General features: G+C 38.7%; 1 protein-coding gene and 1 pseudogene across 2 annotated transcripts in view; one reads left to right on the plus strand and one right to left on the minus strand.

Moving 5' to 3' along the window:
• FRYL (FRY like transcription coactivator) overlaps positions 1-20,971 on the plus strand; it is a 251,245-nt gene that overhangs the window by 18,409 nt on the left and 211,865 nt on the right. The window contains exon 2 of one of the 2 annotated variants that reach the window (XM_088021180.1): positions 18,804-18,989. The gene's annotated coding sequence lies outside the window, so the exon portion shown is untranslated. The remainder of the gene's footprint in view (positions 1-18,803; positions 18,990-20,971) is intronic. The other variant, XM_088021179.1, reaches the window with a different exon arrangement.
• On the minus strand, positions 6,621-6,723 carry LOC114206869 (U4 spliceosomal RNA; annotated as a pseudogene).

A 20,971-nucleotide genomic window follows, 5' to 3' on the forward strand; every position in this document is an offset into this window, starting at 1 on the left:
CACTTGAACCATGACTTTTTTTTTTTTAATTATTTTAAATTTTTCTTAAATAATCTCTACGCCCAACGTAGGGCTCAAACTCATGACCCTGAGATCAGGAGCTGTGTGCTCTACCAGCTGAGCCACCCAGGTGCCCCAGAACCATGACTTTCTTGAATAGTTTTTTTTGTTGTCGTTTTTCCTGATGTATCTTTTGGCAGCATTTTGCAGAATATCTAACTACGGGGGACTTAGCTGATTATGTTGACCTTTCTTTTATTGTGGGTGGTTACTGTTGCTCCCAGCATCTTTTTCTCACTTATTAAAAGGTAGGAGGAAGGGGTTAGGATGGGCACTGTTTCATCGAGCTTTCTCCCCCCTTTTAAAAGAAAAAAACCCTAGTTTTGAGAAGTTTAAAAACTTACAAAATTGTGAGAATACTAATGTGAACTCTTGTCTTTTACCTCGATTCATCAGTTATAAACATTTTGCTGTATTTGCTTTTTCCTTTATCTTTGTCTGTCTATAGTTGTTTTTTGGGGGGAATCTTTTAAGAGAAAACTGCAGAGATCATGACTCTATTCTTAAATGCTTTACTGCGTGTCATCTATGAAAAGGACTTTCTCGTGTGATGGAATAAGGATTAAATTCAGGAAATTTAACGTTTGCGTTCACTGGGAAGCAGATGCTGAGGCCAGGAGTAAGATTCCTAAAAGAAGGAAGCAGGAGTGGGCAAGTGGAGCTGTCAGATTGTGATGAAGGAAGAAGCAGATCTGGAGTCAGGATTGTCCATTAGAAGAGTTCTGTGTTGGCTTGAAATTGCTTGGCCTGTACCTTGCCTTTCTCAGTCATGAGCTTGAGCTGTTCAGAGATTATCATGACCTCCTCTTGAGAGCTGAAGCCAACTCTGATGAAGCTAATAGCTTAATCATACTCCTCACACCTGGTGGTGAGTCTTTGGATGTGGGTGGTACATTTCCATGTCTACCATGATACAATACTATTATCTAATATACAGTCTGTGTTCAAATTCACTAATTGCCCAGTAACACCCTTTATAGCAAATTTCCTCCCCATCAGATCTCTTTTCATCTTGGAAAAATCTTTCAAGAAGCTCCCCAGGTGATTTTCCTGCATGTCTCATTGGCCTGAAATGAATCACTTCTCCACAGTGGGACAGGAGAGATTCCTCAGGCCAATTGCTGGCAAGGGAGAATGGGATTTCCAGGCTTAGTTTAGACCTGTAATGACTTCATCCCATGGGTCTGGGGGAGAGGCTACCTTTTCTAATCATGTGTTTCTCACCTGATAACTCAAAAAAGAGAAAGAAAAAATTTAGGTTTCTTTAGCAAGGAGGAAGGGAGGAAAACTGGGTAGACAATTAGCAGCATTCTGTGGGAATTTTCTGTTGCATAATTTTTTTTCTATTGAGAAGAGAAACACATGCATTCCTGTCATTAAACCAGCTTCTTAGTTATTCTGTCTTTTGAATGGAATCCACTCCTTTCTTCCTTTCATGGAGTTCACTAATTTTCTGTTTTAATAGGATGAATTATTGTCTAGTCCTGCACAGCTGCCATCCTGGGATGCCTTTTTCCTTTCACTCTTGGATCATTTCCACTGTTTCTTGTGTTCTCACATCTACTTTATTGGTTTTCATCCTTGTTGCTAGAGAATACCCTCAAGTAATGTCCTTACATGTCTGAAAGTGTCTTTATTCTGCTTTCTTGATGGATCATTTGGGTATAAAAATCTAGGTCAAAATTATTTCGCATTAGAAATTTCTGAGGCAGTGCTCTGTCTTCTGCAGCTCAGAGTTTCTGAGTTCAGTCAGATTCTTCATTTTAGTCTGTTTTCCTCAAATCCTTTAGAATCTTTTCTTGGTGATTGTGTAATTTCACAAGATTTGCCTAGATGTTTTTTCATGGACCAGAAGGTAGGTCACTTCCTCTCATTTGTCACCTGGCTCCCTGTCTTATTTTGTAAATGTCCTTTATTTCTAATCTTTCCTTCTGGGCGATTTCACCACTGATGTGGATGGTTCATCCAATACCTTGGACAGACACTGTACTTCCTAGTCTCTTTCCTTGCTAGTAGAAACCCAGTTTTATTTGGGTATTTAGTGCTCATGTGTTTCATGGGCTTCCCCCCCCCAGACACACCCCCATTCCAAAGGGGGCAGTTTGTGAATGTGGCTCAGCCTAAAGCCAGCTGTTTTAGTTCCATTCTCCTTGCTCATGATTGGTTTCGAGATAGTGGCACGTGAGGGAAGTCTGTGGGGAGTCTGGTTTCCTTTAACATATGAGGGTATAGCCCTTCTTTTGGATGTTGTTATATGGGCTCATGATAGTCGGAGCTGCTACTGCCATCTTGGGTTGAAGAGAGTGAGTTGGGAATGACTCTCACCTCAAAATTGTCTAAAACTGAACTGATCTCCAGTCCTTTCCCCACCCCATTTTCCCCCTCCATCTTTGCAGTTGCTAAGGCCAAAAATGTTGGTGTTATCCCTAACTTTACCCTTTCACATCCCACATTTTATTGGAAGATCCTATCAGCTCCTCCTTCAAATTATATTTACAATTTTACTGCTTTTTCCTATTTACGCGCTGCCATTCTGGTCCATGCTACTACCGTTTCCTGCCTGGGTTGCTGCAATAGAGCAGTGCCTACCCAGGGAATTTCACTGGGGTTCAGCCAGACCTGTGGCCTATGGCAATCCATATTTGACATCACATTCACTTAGGATACAGGAGAGGAGGGACAGGAAAAACAGCTTACCAGCAGAGAAGGACAAATGGTCTTTTGGGGGGTGTCCTTGTAGCAGTGCAGAGAGAGAACAGCCCGGGGCACCTGGCTGGCTCAGTTGGTAGAGCATGTGACTCTTGATCCCAGGGCTGTGAGTTTAAGTTCTATGTGCAGCCTGGAACTTATTTTAAAATAAAAAATATGTATATAAAAAGAAAAAAAAAGGAACAGCCAGAGCTATTCTCTGTGCTTCTGCTTCCAGGTGAAGCTTAGGTGTGACTAATGAGGCTCACATGAATGGGTATGTAGCTAACGTGACTGAGGAGCACCATGTTCCACAAAAGCCATTATCTTATATGCATCCATGAGCATAGCTTCTAGGATTCCTACAAGGTACGTGCCCGATTGTGGGAGTCCCCACACTAAGAGCAGCCCAGAGTTACAGCCACTCTCCAGGTATTTTTAGTCCCGCTCAGTCCCAAGCAATGTACCAATGGGTCATTTTTACCATAAGCCATGTTGCCTAGTAACACAGCTGACATTCTGTGGTTTCTGACATTCATGGTTTCCTGGGGAACAGAGCTAGAAAGTTAACTGAATCCAAGAGCAATTTCTCCTGCTGGAAGACAAGGGTTTTTCTAACACTTCAGTCACAAAGAGCCTGCCACTGAGAGGTCCCCCACTGCTGGGCTTCTCCCCGTCCGCTCCTTCTCGGCACAGTGGCCAGAGCGCTCCTTTAAAACGTAGGACAATCACGTCCCTCTTCTGCAGACTGGTGACTCCCCGGCTCACTTAAAGCACATTTGTCTATAGGCCTTCCTTGAGTTAGTCCCTTATTACTTTTCTGATCCTTTTTTTCCCCACTATTGCCCTTGCTCATCGGCTGTCGTCACCTTTGTTCTTGCTCTGATGTGCCAGGCAGCTTTCTGCCTTAGGGCTTTTGTGTGGCTCTTTCCTGTGGCTGGAACACGCTCACTCCTGCTATCCACCTGGCTGACTCTTCCGTTTTTTGTTCACATGTCACCTTTTCAACACGCTGTATTCCATTTAAAAATTGCAACTCCTACCACGCCGAGCGCTTGACAGTCCATGATTCTTTTTTTCTTTTTTATAGCTTCTTTCACCTTTTCATACTCCATAATGATATGTATTGTTTATCGTCTCCCACTGTTAGCATGTAAGCTACAGGAGGGCAGCATTCTTCGTTGACATATTCTTCACTGACCTATCTCAGCTGCCTAGGACAGTGCCTAATAGTAATTTAATTTTCCTGTATATTTAATGATTTTATTTATTGTCAGCGCGAGTGCACAAGCAGGGGGAACAGCAGAGGGAGATGGAGAAGCAGGTTCCCCTCTGAGCAGGGACCCCGATGTGGACTCGATCCCAGGACCCTGGGATCATGACCTGAGCCGAAGGCAGACGCTTAACCGACTGAGCCCCCCAGGCGCCTCTGCATACAGATTTTTTTTTTTTAAGATTTTATTTATTGGGGCGCCTGGGGGGCTCAGTCGGTTAAGCAACTGCCTTTGGCTCAGGTCATGATCCTGGAGTCCTGGAATCGAGTCCCACATCGGGCTCCCTGATCAGCAGGGAGTCTTCTTCTCCCTCTGACCCTCTCCCCTCTCGTGCTCTATCTCTTTCTCTCTCTCAAATAAATAAATAAAAAAAAAATCTTAAAAAAAAATTAAAAAAAAGATTTTATTTATTTATTTGACAGAGACACAGTGAGAGACGAAACACAAGCAGGGGGAGTGGGAGAGGGAGAGGGAGAAGCAGGCTTCCTGCTGAGCAGGGAGCCCAATGCAGGGCTCGATCCCAGCACTATGGGATCATGACCTGAGCCGAAGGCAGATGCTTGTCGACTCAGCCACCAGGTGCCCCCTTGCATACAGAATTTTTAATGTGCTTTTGGATTATTTGGTAAATTTCCCCTTTGGGTTAGAGGTTATGAACGTTTTAGTAGACTTGACACATATAGCCCAATTATTTTCCAGGATCTTGTCAACCATACAGGAATGTATCTTTAAAAAAAAAAAAATGCCTGGGGTGATTTAATTGAACTCTTACAATGTTCCCTAGTACTTTTCTAAATACTGGGTGACAGTAATTTATTTTCTTTATATGCCTGTGGAAAGGAGTTGCATACCCAGGATGGAAGTCAAGGAAGGTTTCGTAAATAATGGTAGTAGAACCCTCAGTATTAAATAGTGGGTGAATGTCTTGATTTAACTTAAACCTAAGAACTTGCCATTCTCAATCTTATCTGGATCATGGCCCCCTTTGAGAATCTAATAACTCTGGACCTCCCACTAGAAAATGCTTATGAACACATTTTCGTGCAACTTACTGTATTGTAAATTGATTTATCACAGGCCACAGAAAACCCGTCTTTGCAAAGATTTTGATCTTGTTTTTTTGTTAAATTATTTGCTACATCCAGGGGAAAAAAAATCAAATTTTTGATAAATTAAACTTTATTTTCAGAAGTTAATTTTAATGGAAAGACCAGTTTATGATAAGTTGAAATTCTGGCATTGTCTTTGATATAGCTATACATGTGTTATTTTAAAAAAATTTCCAAACAATTGTACTTTTTTGTTTTAATGGCAACCAAAGCTGAAAACCTGTTTTGTAAGATGTGTGGGGACAATTGGAATCAGAGCCAGATCAGATTAAGACAAGAGGTTCCCCCCCCATTAAAAATTAAAAAAAAAAATTATAGACATTATTCTCTATAAAGACTTAAGAGTTTTAGATTCACAGGAAAATTGAAAGTACAGAGATATCCTATGTTCCCCCTGCTCCTACTCATGTGTCCTCTCCCCTCATTATCAACATCCCCCGTGAGAGTGGTACATGTGTTACGGTTGATGAGCCCACATTGTCCCATCATAATTACCACAGTCCCCAGTTTAGAGTAGGATTCACTTTTGGTGTTGTGTATTCTATGGGTTTGGATAAATGTTTAATGATATGTATCCATCCTTGTGTCATGCAGAATATTTTCATTGCCCTATAATCCTTTGTGCTCTGCCTGTTCATTCCTCTTCCTTAAACCCCTGGCAACCAGTGATCTTTTTATTGCCTCCATAGTTTTGCCTTTTCCAGAATGTCACGCAGTTGAAATCATACGGTGTGTAGCTTTTTCAGATTGGCTTCTCTCACTTAGCATTATATATTTAAGACTCCTGTTTCCTGGCTTGATAGCTTATTTCTTTTTAGTGCTGAATGATATTCCATTGTCTGGATGGACCACAGTTTATCCATTCATCTACTCAAGAACATCTTAGTGGCTTCCAAGGTTTGGCAATTGTGAATAAAGCTGCCTTAGACTTATGTGTGCAGGTTTTTGTGTGGACATGTTTTCAAGTCCTGTAAATACTAAGGAGCACAATTGCTGGGTCATATGGTAAAAGTATGTTTAGTTTTCTAAGAAACCTCCAAACTCTTCCAAAGCAGTGGTTCCATTTTGCATTCCCACCTGCAATGAGTGAGAGAGTCCTAGTCACTTCACATCCCTTCCAGCATTTGTTGTCAACTGTTCCAGATTTTGGCCATTCTAATAGAAGCCTGGCAACATCTCATTTTAATTTGCATTTCCCTGTTGACATATGATTTGGAGCGTCTTTTCATATGCTTATTTGCAGTATGCATATTTTTGGTTAGGTGTTTGTTAAGGTCTTTGGCCCATTTATTTATTTGAGTGACAAAGACTACATGCATGTGTATGCGTGCATGCAGAGGGGGTGGGGAGGGGAAGGGAGAGAGAATCTCCGTGTGGGGGCTTGATCTCTTGACCCTGAGATCATGACCTGAGCCAAAACTAAGAGTCTGACACTTAATGGACGGAGCAGCCTGGTATCCCTTTGGCCCATATTTATATCAGATTGTTTTCCTATTCAGGTTAAAGATTTCTTTGTGTATTTTAGTTTCGATGAGCAATAATCGCACCTTGGATAAACCTCATTGGCTATGATACTGCCACTGCACAAAGCTCTTTGTGAATTTTAGATAACAGTCCTTTTTAGGGGTGTGTGTGCGTGTGCATGCACACGCATGCATATGTGTGTGTTTTGTAAATTTTTTTTCCCCAGGCGGTGGCTTGTCTTCCTATTCTCTTGACATTGTTTTTTGCAGAGTAGGCTTTCCATTTTAATTGAGTTAGTTATCAGTTATTTCTTTCATGGATTGTGCCTTTGGTATTTAAAAAGTCAAAAGTCAGTTTTCTCTTTTGTTATTTCCTAGATTTATAGTTTTGCATTTCACATTCAGGTCCATGATCCATTTTGAATTAATTTTTGTGAAGGGTTAAAGGTCTGTATCTAGAGTTCGTTCTTTCTTTTTTTCATGTGGATGTCCAGTTGTTTCAGCCCATTTGTGGAAAAGACCATCTTTGCTCCATTGTATTGCTTTTGTTCCTTTGTCAAAGATCAGTTTGGCTGTGTTTAAGTGGGTCTGTTTCGAAATTCTCTATTCTGCTCCATTGATCTTCCCCAACATTATACTGTCTTGATTATCCTAGGTTTATGTTAAGTCCTGAAGTCGGATACTGTCAGTCTTCTGACTTTGTTCTTTTCCTTCAATATCATGTTGGCTATTCTGAGTCTTTTGCCTCTCTGTATAAACTTTACAGTCAGTTTGTTGATATCTACAAAATAACTACTAGGATTTTGATTGGGATTACATTGAATCTATAGATTAAATTGGGAAGAATTGACATCTTGACAATATTCAGTCTTCCTGTCCATGAACATGGAATATCTCTCCATTTAATTAGTTCTGTGATTTTGTTCACCAGAATTTTGTAGTTTTCCTCGTATAGATCGTATACACATTGTTAAAATTATACCTAATTATCTCATTTTTGGGTGATACTAATATAATTGGTATTTTTAATTTCAAATTGTTTGTCCACTGCTGGTATATAGGAACACAATTGGCTTTTATATATTAACCTTGTATCCTGCAACCTCACTATAATTGCTTATTAGTTCAGGGTGTGTGTGTGTGTGTGTTCTTTTGGGTTTTCTATTTGGTGATCAGTCATATTATTTGCAAACAAAGACAGTTTTATTTTTTCCTTTCCAATCTGTATATAATTTCTTTTCTTTTTTTTTTTAAAGATTTTATTTATTTGAGAGAGAGAGAATGAGATAGAGAGCACGAGAGGGAAGAGGGTCAGAGGGAGAAGCAGACTCCCTGCTGAGCAGGGAGCCCGATGTGGGACTCGATCCCGGGACTCCAGGATCATGACCTGAGCCGAAGGCAGTCGCTTAACCAACTGAGCCACCCAGGCGCCCATCATTTATTTTCTTATTGCATAGCTAGGACTTTGAGTACAAAGTTGAAAAGGAGGGGTGAGAATGGACATCTTGCCTTGTTCCTGATCTTACTGGAGAAACTTACAGTTTTTTACCATTAAGTATGATATTAGCTGTAGTTTTTTTGTAGATAATCTTTATCAAGTTGAAGCAGTTGCCCTCCATTCCAATTTAATGAGCGTTTTTATCATGAACGGGTGTTGGTTCCTGCATCCATTGATATGGTCATGTGATTTTTCTTTTTTAGCCTGTTAATGTGATAGATTACATTAATTGATTTTCAAATGTCTTTTGATACTGCTGGCCTCATAGAATGGGTTAGTTAGGAAGTATTCCCTCTGCTTCTAATCTCTGAAAGTTATTGTAGAGAATTATTATAGTTCTTCCATAACTGTTTGGGAGAATTCACCAGTGAACACATCTAGGCCTAATGTTTTCAGTTTCAGAATAATAGTTCAATTAATTACTGATTGAATTTTGAAAAATAAGTATAGGGCCGTTCAGATTATATTTTCAAAGAATTAGTCCATTTCATCTAGGTTATTAAATTTGTGGGCATATACTTGTTCATAGTATTTATTTTTTTTTTAATGTTCATGGAATCTGTAGTGATGTCCCCTCTTTCATTTTTTTTTTTTAATTTTATATATTTATTTGACAAAGAGACAGAGAGAGCACAAGCAAGGGGAGTGACAGAGGGAGAGGGAGAAGCATGCTGTCCACTGAACAAGGAGCCTGGTGTGGGCCCCTCCCCGCTTTCATTTCTGATACTAGTAATTTGTGTCCTCTCTCCTGTTTTTCTTAGCCAGCTTTTGGTTTCATTGATTTTTTGCTATTGATTTCATGTTTTCAGTTTCATTGATTTCTGCTCTAATTCTTCTTATTTCTTTCCTTCTGATTACTTTGAATTTAATTTGCTCTTTTTCTGGTTTTCTAAAGTGGAAACTTGGATTGCTGATTTTAGATCTTTTCTAATATACATATTTACTACTATAAATTTCCATCTAAGCACTGCTTTTGATGCATCCCACAAATTTTAAGAATTTTCATTTTCATTCAGTTCAAAATATTTTAAAATTTCTTTTGAGATTTCTTCTTTGACCATGTATTATTTAGAAGTATGTTCTTTAGGGATGCCTGGGTGGCTCAGGCAGTTAAACATCTGCCCTTGGCTCAGGTTACGATCCCAGGGTCCTGGGATCGAATCCCACATCAGGCTCCCTGCTCAGCGGGGAGTCTGCTTCTCCCTCTGCCTGCTGCTCCCCCTGCTTGTGCTCTCTCTCTCTGTCTGACAAATAAATAAAATCTTGAAAAAAAAAATGTGTTCTTTAATCTCACAAGTATTTTGTGATTTTTCCAGTTAGCCTTTTTTTTTTCCAAGACTTATTTATTTGAGGAGGGGGCATGAGCAGGGGGAGGGGTGGAGGGAGAAGCAGTCTCCCTGCTGAGCCTGGAGCCCCACATGGTGCTCCATCCCAGGACCCCGGGATCATGACCTGAGCTGAAGGCAGATGCTTAACCAACTGAGGCACCCAGGTGCCCCTCCAGTTATCTTTCTGTCATTGATTTCTGGTTGAATTCCACCATGAACTGAGAGTAGGCATTGCAGGATTTCTGTTCTTTTAAGTTCGCTAAGTTGTATTTTGTGGGCCAGATTGTGGTCTGTTTTGGTGAATGTTACATATGAGCTTGGAAAGAATGTGTATTCTGCTTTTGCTGAATGAAGTAGTCTAGGTATGTCAGTTATATCCAGCCTATTGATGGTGTTGTAGAGTTCAGCTATGTCCTTACTGATTTTCTGCCTGCTGAATCTGTTCATTTCTGAAAGAGCGGTGTTGATGTCTTCAACTATAATAGATTCATTTATTTCTCCTTGTAGTTTTATCAGTTTTTGCCTCATGTATTTTGATGTTCTGTTGTTAGGCATATACACATTGAGGCTTGTTAGGTCTTGGAGAATTGACCCTTTTGTCATTATGTAATGGTCCTCTTTATCCTTAATAACTTTCCTTGCTTTTAAATCTGCTCTGTATGAAAGTAATATAGCTGTTCCATTTTTATTTTGATTAGTGTTAGCGGGTATATCTTTCACCATGAAGTTACCTTTTTTTTTTTTTAAAGTAAACTCCATGCCCAGTGTGGGGCTTGAACTCATGACCCTGAGATCTAGAATTGAGTGCTCTACTGACTGAGTCAGCCAGGAGCCCCTCCATGCAATTACTTTTAATCCATATGTGTCTTTACATTTAAAGTGGGTTTCTTGTAGACAGTCTGCCTTGCTTTTTGATCTACTGTGACAGTTCTCTTTCTTTTAATTGGTGCATTTAGACAATTAATGTCCAAACTGATTATTGCTGTAGTTGAATTAATAACTATCATATTTGTTACTGTTTCCTAATTGTGTGGCCTTGTTTTTTGTTCTCTTTTTTGGATTCTAATCCGTTTCTGCCTTTTATGTTTTTTTTTTTTTTTTTTTAAGATTTTACTTATTTATTTGGCAGAGAGACACAGTGAGAGAGGGAACACAAGCAGAGGGAGTGGGAGAGGGAGAAGCAGGCTTCCCGCGGAGCAGGGAGCCCGATGTGGGGCTCGATCCCAGGACCCTGGGATCATGACCTGAGCCGAAGGCAGACGCTTAACGACTGAGCCACCCAGGCACCCCACCTTTTATGGTTTTAATTTGAACATTTTATATGATTGTTTTTCTCTTCTCTTAGCTTATTGTACTTCAAAAAAATTGTTTTTAGTCATTGCCCTAGAGTTTGCAATATACATTTACAACGAATCCAAATCCACTTTCAAATAAGACTATACTATTTCATGGGTAGTGCAATTACCTTATAATAAAATAATCCTAATTCCTCTCACCCTTCCCTTTTCTTTTTCATTCATTTCATTTATATAAGCATATATAATCGAATACATTGTTACTAGTACTTTGAACAAACTGTTGTTAGCTCAATTAAGAATAAGAAAAAGTTTTAATTTTACCTTCCCTTACTCCTTCTTTGATGCTCCTCCTTTATGTACATTAAGAGGTCTATGGGCAACAAATTACCTTGGTTTTTGTTTGAGAAAGTCTTTATTTCTCCATCATTTCTAAATGATGATTTTGCAGGGTACAGAATTCTAGATTTTTTTTCTGTCAGTATATTAAATATTTTACTTCACTCTTCTTGCTTGCATGGTTTCTGAGACGTCAAATGTAATTCTTATATTTGCTTCTCCATAGGTAGGGTGTTTTCTTCCCCCTCTGGCTTCTTTCAGGACTTTTTATTTTTGATTTTTCTGCATTTTGAGTGTGATATGCCTGGTTGAAGTTGTTTTTTTTTTTTTTTGGCATTTATCCTGCCTGGTGGTCTCTGAGTTTCCTAGATCTGTAGTTTGGTGTCTGGCATTACTTTGGAAAAATTCTCAGTCATTATTTCAAATATTTCTTCTGTTCTTTCTTCTAGTATTCCTATTATGTATATGTGACCTATTTTGTAATGTCCTACATTTCTAGGATATTTTTTCCAGTCTTTTTTCTTTTCAGTTTTCTTTTTTTAAAGATTTATTTTAGAGAAAGAGAGCACGAGCGCATGCGCAGGGGCAGGGCAGAGGGAGAGAGGGTCCTAAACAGACTTCTTGGTGTGTCTGGCTGGCTCAGTCCGTAGAGCACGCAACTCTTGATGTCAGGGTTGTAAGTTCGAGCTTCATGTTGGATGTAGAGATTACTTAAAAAAAAAAAAAAATCTTAATAGTTCAGGTTTTCTTACCCTGGCACTGATCTCCATGGAAGTTTCTATTCCATTAATTTATGATTCTCTGTATTTGTCTGTTTCTTCAATTCTGGGAGTAGTGATTTGCCCTATGACCTCACTTTTTTTATGCATCTAGGAAGAGTTTTGCATTTTCAGTTTTTGTTAGGATGAAGTGGTAACTTCTAGAGGTATTATTTGCTGAGGTGCAATGCTGGGGGCGGTGAAGATTTGGGGGGGATGTATTAAGAGCTGAGTTTGAAGTCTTATTTGGTGTCCAAATGGATGATTAAATTTTTGAGGTTCATGCTCAGGAGAGAGAATGGGGCTAGAGATACCATCTATATGCTGACAAATCCCAAGTTTGAATGTAAGGCCTTGAGACTGGATAAGTAAGGTCACTTAGAGGTAAATGTCAGTGGGTAAGAGGGCAGGGACTGACCCTGTGCTCTCCGATGTTCTGAGGTGGGAAAGAGGCAAAGGAATTGTAGCTCATAAGGAAGAAGAAGAAAACCAGCAGTGTGGCATTTTGCAATCCAAGTGAAGGTCTTTCAAAAAGGAGGAAGAGAAATGTTGCTGTAGTGTCAATTCACATGAGGCCTGATACTGACCTTTAGATTTCCTGAGGTGTGGAGGTCATTAGTGACATTGACAAGCAGTCCTATGGAGTGGAAGGTAAAAAGCCGTGGAGTGGATAGAAGAAAAAATAGGACAAAGAAGGGAAGTGAGTGAAATACTGCATAGAGGCAACTATGTGGGTGACTTTTATTATAAAAGGGATCAAAGAGATGCTGTAGTCACTGACAGGGGTTTTGTGATCAAGGGCGGTAAATGATCTGGTCACCAATTCTAGTATGTGTGTATATGGGGCTTTCCCATACCACCAAGCAATTCTTAGATACCTGCTGGGTGTCCTACAATTCATCTCAATTCTGACACTACCTGGAGATATCATCAGATCCTACAATTTAAGGGCTGAGTCCCATAAGACCATCTCCACTCCCCTCTCCCCCCAACCCCCAAAGACACACTTCAGACACCAGTCCAGGTTGTCAACCTGTGCTCCTGGACCTATTGGCTATAGATTAGAGGTTCCAGCAAATTCCTCCTCAGGTTCAATTCATTTGCTGGAGTGGCTCACAGAACTCGAAGAAACATTTTACTTACTAGGTTACTAATTTATTATAAAACTGGGCGACAGCCAGATGGAAGAGATGCTTAAGGCAAGGTATGGGGAAAGGGTGCAGAGCTTTCATGCCCTTGAGTGTGCCACTTTCCCCACATCTGCACGTATGCAACACAGAAGGTCTCCAGACAGATCCCGTCCTTTTGTGTTTTTATGGAGGTTTCATTACACCGGCATGATGATTTTTGTCTTTGGCCATTGGCGATTGATTAAACCTCCAGCCTCCCCGCTGACGCGACGTGAGGGGCTGGGATGGCACTGAAGGTTCCAACCCTCTAATCACAGGTTGGTTCTCCTGGCAACTAGTTCTGATCCTTGGGTGTGGTCCAAAAAGTCACCTCATTAACAACAAAAGACACCTTTAAGGCTGTCATCACTTAGGAAATTGTAAGGGTTTTGGGAGTTCTGTGCCAGAAATGGGACAAAGACCAAATATATATTTCTTGTTACAAATCACAGTGTCATCGGAGGGCTCTTTTTGTCCTTCCCTTAAGGTGGGGATCATTACAGAATGTTTGTATGCTGGTGGGCATGGTCCTTTGGGAAGGGAGAAAAAAGATGTGGATTTTTGTCAGCTTGAAACCAATATTCTGTTTTAAAAATGGTTTGGAGATTGTTGGTGTTAGGTTGAGTTTTCTCTACCCCACCCTCTTTAGGGAACCTTTATAATTTTATTTTTCTCTTTTGGCTTGCTTAATCTTATTGTGTATCTTGACAGATTTTTATCTTTCACATTTCTGGTAAATAGTGATTATTAGGAAGTTGAACCAATTGTGTATAAAAAAATGTAAAAGACATTTAGCGGGGGAATGTGTTTCCTAAGACCCATTGTTTACCACAAAAAGGAAACCACTGACTTCGTATTACATCAGTGAAGATAAAATTATTTTGTGAACACAGTACTTCTTTTATGAGTAATATTTTTCATACTGTGCTCAAAAGAAATTACTTTATGAAAACAATAAGTTAATGGGAATTGTAGGCTTTATTACAAGTAGAAATTTATTTAGAGAGCCCTTAAACAATCAGATTTTGCTTCATAAGATTTTAAATTCTTCTAATTGTGGAGTTACTTGCTATAATTTAACTTATGAAAAAATATAGTTTAAACAGCTTAAATGTTAGGTATTTAATTCTTAATTTCTTGAAATGTGATAAAAGTTTTAGCTAATTTGAAGGAGAAAATATAGCAATACAGGATGGTAGGAATATTTACTTTAATTCTGAAGCAGAAGAAGGAAATCAAATTACTGTAAATATAGCTAATATTATAGTGAGAATATATTTTAGGTGTAAGTAGACCATACATCATCACCTTGTATCGCCCCTTCTGTTTTAAACTCATGCTTCGTAGAAAAGTCCTCAGGTAAAGTTTGATAGAAACAACCAAATTCTGGAAGCAATCTCGTTCTTGATCTCCCAAAGCACTTTTCTTTTGACTGCTGTGATTCAGTGACCCCTTACACTTGGCTTTCTGTGATGTGTGCATTTGCCTCCCCTCTTTGACAATGTTTTAATCACTTTTGTATCTCCCTAGCCGCTCAGTAAACATTTTAATTAAAAAAAACCCCGAATTTATAGAACATAGGGTTGTTATACTAAATTTGGGGTCATTGAGGACAAGCCTCCTTGGACTTTTCAGTTGGAATTTTATCCTCTACCCCTGCCCTCCCCTGCCTTCCACCTCCCATTCCTGCTGGGCAGAAATATCTCTATAAATATATCTTTGGCAGTAATAAGGTCTCCCAAATTCTGAATATCTAAGAAATGTACCTGTGGAAAAGCATCTCAGAAAAGCCAGAGATTGTAAGGTGTTTAGATTTTAAACTATGTTGTATAATAGACACAACTTTGTTATACAACTGTGACCCTTGCGCTTTCCAACTTTATTTGGTCTACATATAATTTGCACATAAGGAGAGAAATGTATATGTGGATATATGTCAGATAGTGATAACTTCTATGATAAAAACAAAGTGGGAATAGGAAGGTAACATAGGAGGCCTACCTAATACTGCGTGGTCTCCTGAGCCTTCTTTTTCCTTTACCAATTGGGAATAATAATAACCCTACCTCCTCAGGGTCGTGTGGACTTAATTGTCTGCAAAATGCACCTAGCAGAATGCCTGGTATCATACCAGATTATCCACTACGTGTTATTTTCCTTTTCCCTTTCTTTTTGTAGTTTGAGTCCTCTAAATCTCCAGGGTACAGGGAATGTATAAACCATGAGTTTAAACTAGAATGTATTTAAACCATGTCCTTTGTGTGGTTTTGAAATTCTTGTTGAAAAGGTAAATAAGATGAATGAACCTTGAGGATCTCATGCTTTGTGAAATAAGCCAGTCACAAAGGACAAATCCTGTGTGATCCCACTCCAGTGAGGTCCCCAGAGTAGACTCCTAGACAGAGAAAGTAGAATGCTTGTAACCAGAGGCTGGGAGAGGGAATGGGAAGTTAGTGTTTAATGGTCACAGAGTTTCAGTTTTGCAAGATGGAGAGTTCTGGAGATGGATGAATGGTGGTGATGTTTGTGTAACAGTGTGAATGTACTTTAATGTTACTGAACTGCACACACTTAAAAATGATTAAGATGGTAAATTATATGTTAGGTATATTTTACCACAGTTCTTAAAAAAAACATAAATGATGAAACTCCTGTTTTTGGTATGCCTTGCCTTTTGTATTTTTGGTAGATATTACTGAATCAAGTTGTCTCCCCCACTTTTTATTGAGATATAATTGACATACAACACTAAGTTTAAGGCATGCAGCATAATGACTTGACATATACTGTGACATGATTATGAATCAAGTTGCTCTTGACTAAATAATGAAGCAGTGGGTTACTGTTCTTACACCATGAATCTGTATGAGATTCCCATCCATTGAAAACTATTGATTATCAGAAATTTTCATCATCTTAACTTTCAGAGGTATCAAACCTTGAACTGTTGCTTTTAGGGCAAAGAGTGTATGTAATATGGCTGGAAAATACAATTTTTTGTTTTGTATGTCAATTTGAAAAATATTTATAGAGCACTTACTCTGTTGAGTGAATAACAGTAACCACGTTTGTTGAGTGATACATGCTGGCTCTTAGTTTATACTTAATAATACTTATTATAGTTGTAGCACTTTATGATCTTTACAAAATAGTCCTTGAAGGTGTGACGGTTGAGAAATCCAGTGCTCGAGTTGGAGAAGTGATTTTCTACTTTAGAAATGATTTTAGAGGAATTTCAGTGCATAGAAACGAAGAGTGGACATTCTAGATGGAAAAAAAATATGGGTGTAGGAATGGGATATGTTTGCACAGAGCGGAGTTCAGCCTGACTGTAGTCTAGAGAATATTAGGGAGATGTGCTAGCGGTTTCCTTTCTGCCATTAGGATCTTGACTTTGAGGCTAATAAATTTCTGGACTTTATTCTGTAGGAATTAGGAGTACCACTGTATATTACCAAGCCAGAGAATTTTGTGATCACAGTTGTGCATTTGGCAGCAATCTCTGAGGTGCATTGGAGTAGTGAGAGAGGGGAGGTCAGATGCAAGTTAGAATGGGCACTTAGAATTCTTTTGAAGTCATTAGGAAGAGTATTTTAGTATTTAGTGTTGGGGTCAGAGTGCAAGTGACTGGAAATCGAGGACAAGTTGATAGGTGAGAAAGAAGAGGCACAAATGTGTGCTAAGAGGAAATCAAGAGGAGTCTATGGTGCATGAATATAAGTGAGAAATTTTTTTTTTTTTTTTTTTTTTGCTTAATGGTCATCTGAATATGTAGGTCAGATGTAAGTGTAACTTTGAAAAGGGAGGATTTGGAGAACCTAAGAGCATAGGAAGAGGGATTTCAGCACTCTTGAATTGAATTTGAAGAGTTTACATTGGGCATCCTCTTTTATAAGAGACAAGTTATCTGTAGAGTTCAAGACTGTGGTGGGCCTGGGAGCTTAAAGGGTAGAGAAGTTTCAGCGTCTCTAAGACAACTCAGTAGGGTCAACCATCACTCTTTAGAGCATGAGATAGATTGGTAGGAATAGTGGTGTACTTTGTCGGTCTTTTATAGAGTAGACTTTCTCTCTTATACAATATTGGTTGTATAATCAACCGGTAGTTGGGTTGGTTACACAGAAAATTTGTTTAAAGTGAGGAATCACAAGAAAGATACATACCTTAAATATTTCATTATTGAAAAGTATAAAATGCTTACACATCATCATTTGTATAACTCAGGCCTTCTCTTTAGGATATTTTTTAAGGAACTTGGCTTTTTCAAATCATACAGCTTAATTTTCAGAGACACAGCATTTTCTTTGCACTCATATTTTTGATGTAATATTTAAATTACATAATTATTGCAAATACAGTTGGCATAAACAGATTTTGGGGCAGATGTAGTTTACTCTTGGTAAGCATGCAGCTCAATTGTTAGGGGAAAAAAATAAGACGGTGTAACACAGAGGATTCCCTGCCTCCCCCAAGAGGAAATTGAAACTTGAAAGTTCTGGTTCATTTATGGTTTAGGATTAGCAAGAGTTCTGTTTTAGCTTGAATCCAATGCCTTTCCCATTATATAGTCTTGGAAGGTGATAAGGAATAATATGGGAAATATTGGTTAGTGATGAAGAAGCTACAGACTACATATACATTTTTTTAATATAGCAACTTCATTAAGATATAATTCACATACCATGCAAATCGCCGAAGTGTACAATATTCACAAAATTGTGCAGCCATCACCACAGTTGATTTTAGAACATCTTCAGCATCCCCAAAAGAAACACTGTACCGATTAGCAGTCATTCCTCCTCTCCCCCCACCCCGCTCTAGTCAACCACTAATCTATTTTCTCTGTATGTAGATTTGTCTATTCTAGGCACTTCGTATAAATAGTATCACGTAATATGCGGCCTATGTGGCCTTTTGTGATTAGTTTCTTTTACTTAGCGTAATGTTTTTAAGATTCATCTATTTTGTAGCGTGTATCAGTACTTCATTCCTGTTTGAGGCAGAAATATTCCGTTGGATGGGATATACCACATTTTATTTATCCATTCATCAGTTGATGACATTTGTATTGTTTCTGCCTTTTGGTTATTACAAATAACCCTACTGTGAACATTTATATACATATTTTTGCATGTATGTATCTTTTCATTTCTCTTGGTATATAACCAGGAGTGGATTGCTGGGTCATGTGTAACCGGTTGTTTCCTGTATTTCCCTTTTACAAATAATCCCACAACAGTCCTGCTGTATGCTTGATTTTGTGAGTGTACAAGTATATCTGTAGGAGAATGTCCCAGAAATAAGATTGTTGGGTCAAAGGATAAATTCATTCTTAATTTTGTAGATATTGACATTTTCACCAGCAACAGAAAGTGCTTATTTCTTAGGGTACTTTAGGGTGTACCTTTTGAAATAAAGGCAGTTCTAGGGTTATTACCCCAAGTCCCATAAGGTATATGTCCTCAAGTACTAGGGGAGCACTCTTACGATGATTGCTCTTGTGTCATTAAGAAACAGTTAATTATGTTTAGATGGTAAGGAAATTTATAATACATTTGAGAAAGATGTTGTGGGTAGCAAAAATCTTTAGATCCTTCAAAAGACTAATTCTCATTTTGTTTTCTCTCTCCAGATAGTCTTTCCCTTTGTAGTTGAGATTTTTATACAAGAAAGTTCTTCTCGTCTAGATTCTCAATGATAAAAACTAATTTCAACAATGATATTCTATGAAAACTGCTAAAATGTTACAACTTCTGTTTTAAACATGGGTATTACTAATAACCAACCATATTTCTTTCCTTTTTTTTTTTTTTGTCTTCCAGCCTTTAACATTCCATATTCTGCTTTGTACATGGTGAATCACTACTGCTTTGCACCAGTGAGCCCACTTGTGTGCCTATAAAGTACAAGCTCCAGATTGAAAAAGCTTCTAGATGGATCCTTTCCAAAATTGGTGTCTTTTCTACAAACTCTGTGCCTCAACAACCTGTTCTAAGTGGTAAGGATATGTACGTTTTATTTTTTCTATTTATTTTTTAAAGAAAGATTTTATTTATTTGAGAGAGAGACAGCACGAGGGGGAGGAGGGGCAGAGGGAGAGGGACAAGTGGACTCCCCGCTGAGCCTGACTCGGGACTCCGTCCCTGGACCCTGAGGTCATGACCCGAGCTGAAGCCAAGAGCCAGACGCTAAATGGACTGAGCCACCCCGGCACCCCAAGGATATGTACTTTTTAACAGAATAATAGAAATTTGTGAAAACAATTTTTTTTGGGGGGGGGATTGTCTTCCCCTTTATTGTGCCTTCTCTTCTCACAGATGAGTAATACCTGCATTTGTTTTGCTAATTTTTAAAAATCACATCTAAAAATAGCAGCAACATCAGATTTTTGGAGGCTTCAAAACATTCTTTCCATGTGAGATTCTAGGTCCAGTATAGTATCTGATATTTACAAAGAATATAAAAATATATAAACAACTGTGTGTATACGTTATGTACTCTATATGTACTCCATTAATCCCTTATTGGTAGATTGAGTAGTTCATCCTGTTACTGTCTTTTCCTATCTATTTAGGTACGTTGAGTCCACTGGGTCAAGAACATTATCTTACTTCCTATTGATGTACATTATGTAGTTACATATTTATGGAGATAAGAGAGGTGTGTGATGCCAACTCTTCTTTTTTTAGCCTGGTACTATGTGTGCCTTTTCATATTCTAACAATTTTTGGAAGCATAGATGCTAGTTAAGCCAACATGTTTTTTGAACATCTCTGAGATTTACTCAATACATTTTTGGCTGGGTGGGGGTGGGGCGGGGCAGAGGCATAAAATTGAGCAGAACCAGTTGCTGTTATAGGAGATGTTTAAAAGAAAATTATTGAAGTAGGCTTATTTTGAGTGTTAGTCAACAAATATTTACCAAATGCCTGCTCTTGATGCGTGGAAATATATAACAACATTTAGCATTGTAGAGAAGGAAGTCATCAAATGGAACCATGGCGTTAGGTGAGGATGCGAGGTAGGGAGGTTGAGTGCAGAATGGGGCACATTTTAGCCCTCATTCTAATCATTAATTGCATGGTGTTTTTGAGTGCAAGTTAATTAGCCTTAGTAGAGCTCAGTTTTCTCATCTATGAAATGAGTGAATTAAACTAAATGATTTTTAAGGTGTTTTGGTGCTTTCATACATCTAACACTTTTATGATTGTAAGGAACAAATTGGTAGATTGTTGGTTTTTTGAGGATACCTTTCTTCTGTAACCCCTTTGATAGATTTTTAGACTATATTCTTTGAATTACGGAGTTCCAATAAGGCTTCCACTAACGAACATTTTTCAGTTAATCATTTTGTTTCGATGTCTTTTATTTTTTTCCACATTTTTATTCTTCTCTTGACCTCCGGAATTTTCCATTATTTGACCCTGATATTCCCTTTCTGTCTCTTGTATCATGTTGGTGACTCTCATCATGCTTCTTTGATCTGCCTAGCCTCCATCATTTTCACCTTACTAATTTTCCAAGATCACTACATCTTAGACCAGAGCTTCCAGTCCTGGGCCCCTTACGCATACAGATAACCTTTTGAAATAAGCTTGGGAGAAGGGTGTGATTCTTTGGCAGGTAGTTGAAACCAGTTAGTTAATCAGCATTTGTTCACTGGGACTGGAGCCCCAAAATTCCACGTACTGCTCACCCTCTACCCTTCTCACCTTAGACTTCACCATCACCTGGAACACTTCTGTTTCTGAGGTTTTGGAAAGTTTCCTGTCATGATCATTACCCTCTGTTACATCCCACTTCTCAAATCTGTTCTTAGCCTTTATTATGACTTGCAGTTTCTTGGCATTTTTTTGTTTTTCTAACCACGTGAGCTATTTCCTAGCCTCATTAGCTTTCCTCTTACCCAAACTCCATGATCATTTTTGCATCTTATATTCTCTTGCCTTTTTAAAATTCTGAGCAACTACCTTACCAAATCTCAAACCTA

The sequence above is a fragment of the Eumetopias jubatus genome, unplaced genomic scaffold, assembly GCF_037043125.1.
Source record: "Eumetopias jubatus isolate StellerSeaLion01/CBP00866 unplaced genomic scaffold, mEumJub1_p1.0 scaffold_2, whole genome shotgun sequence".
NCBI classification, from domain to species: domain Eukaryota; kingdom Metazoa; phylum Chordata; class Mammalia; order Carnivora; family Otariidae; genus Eumetopias; species Eumetopias jubatus.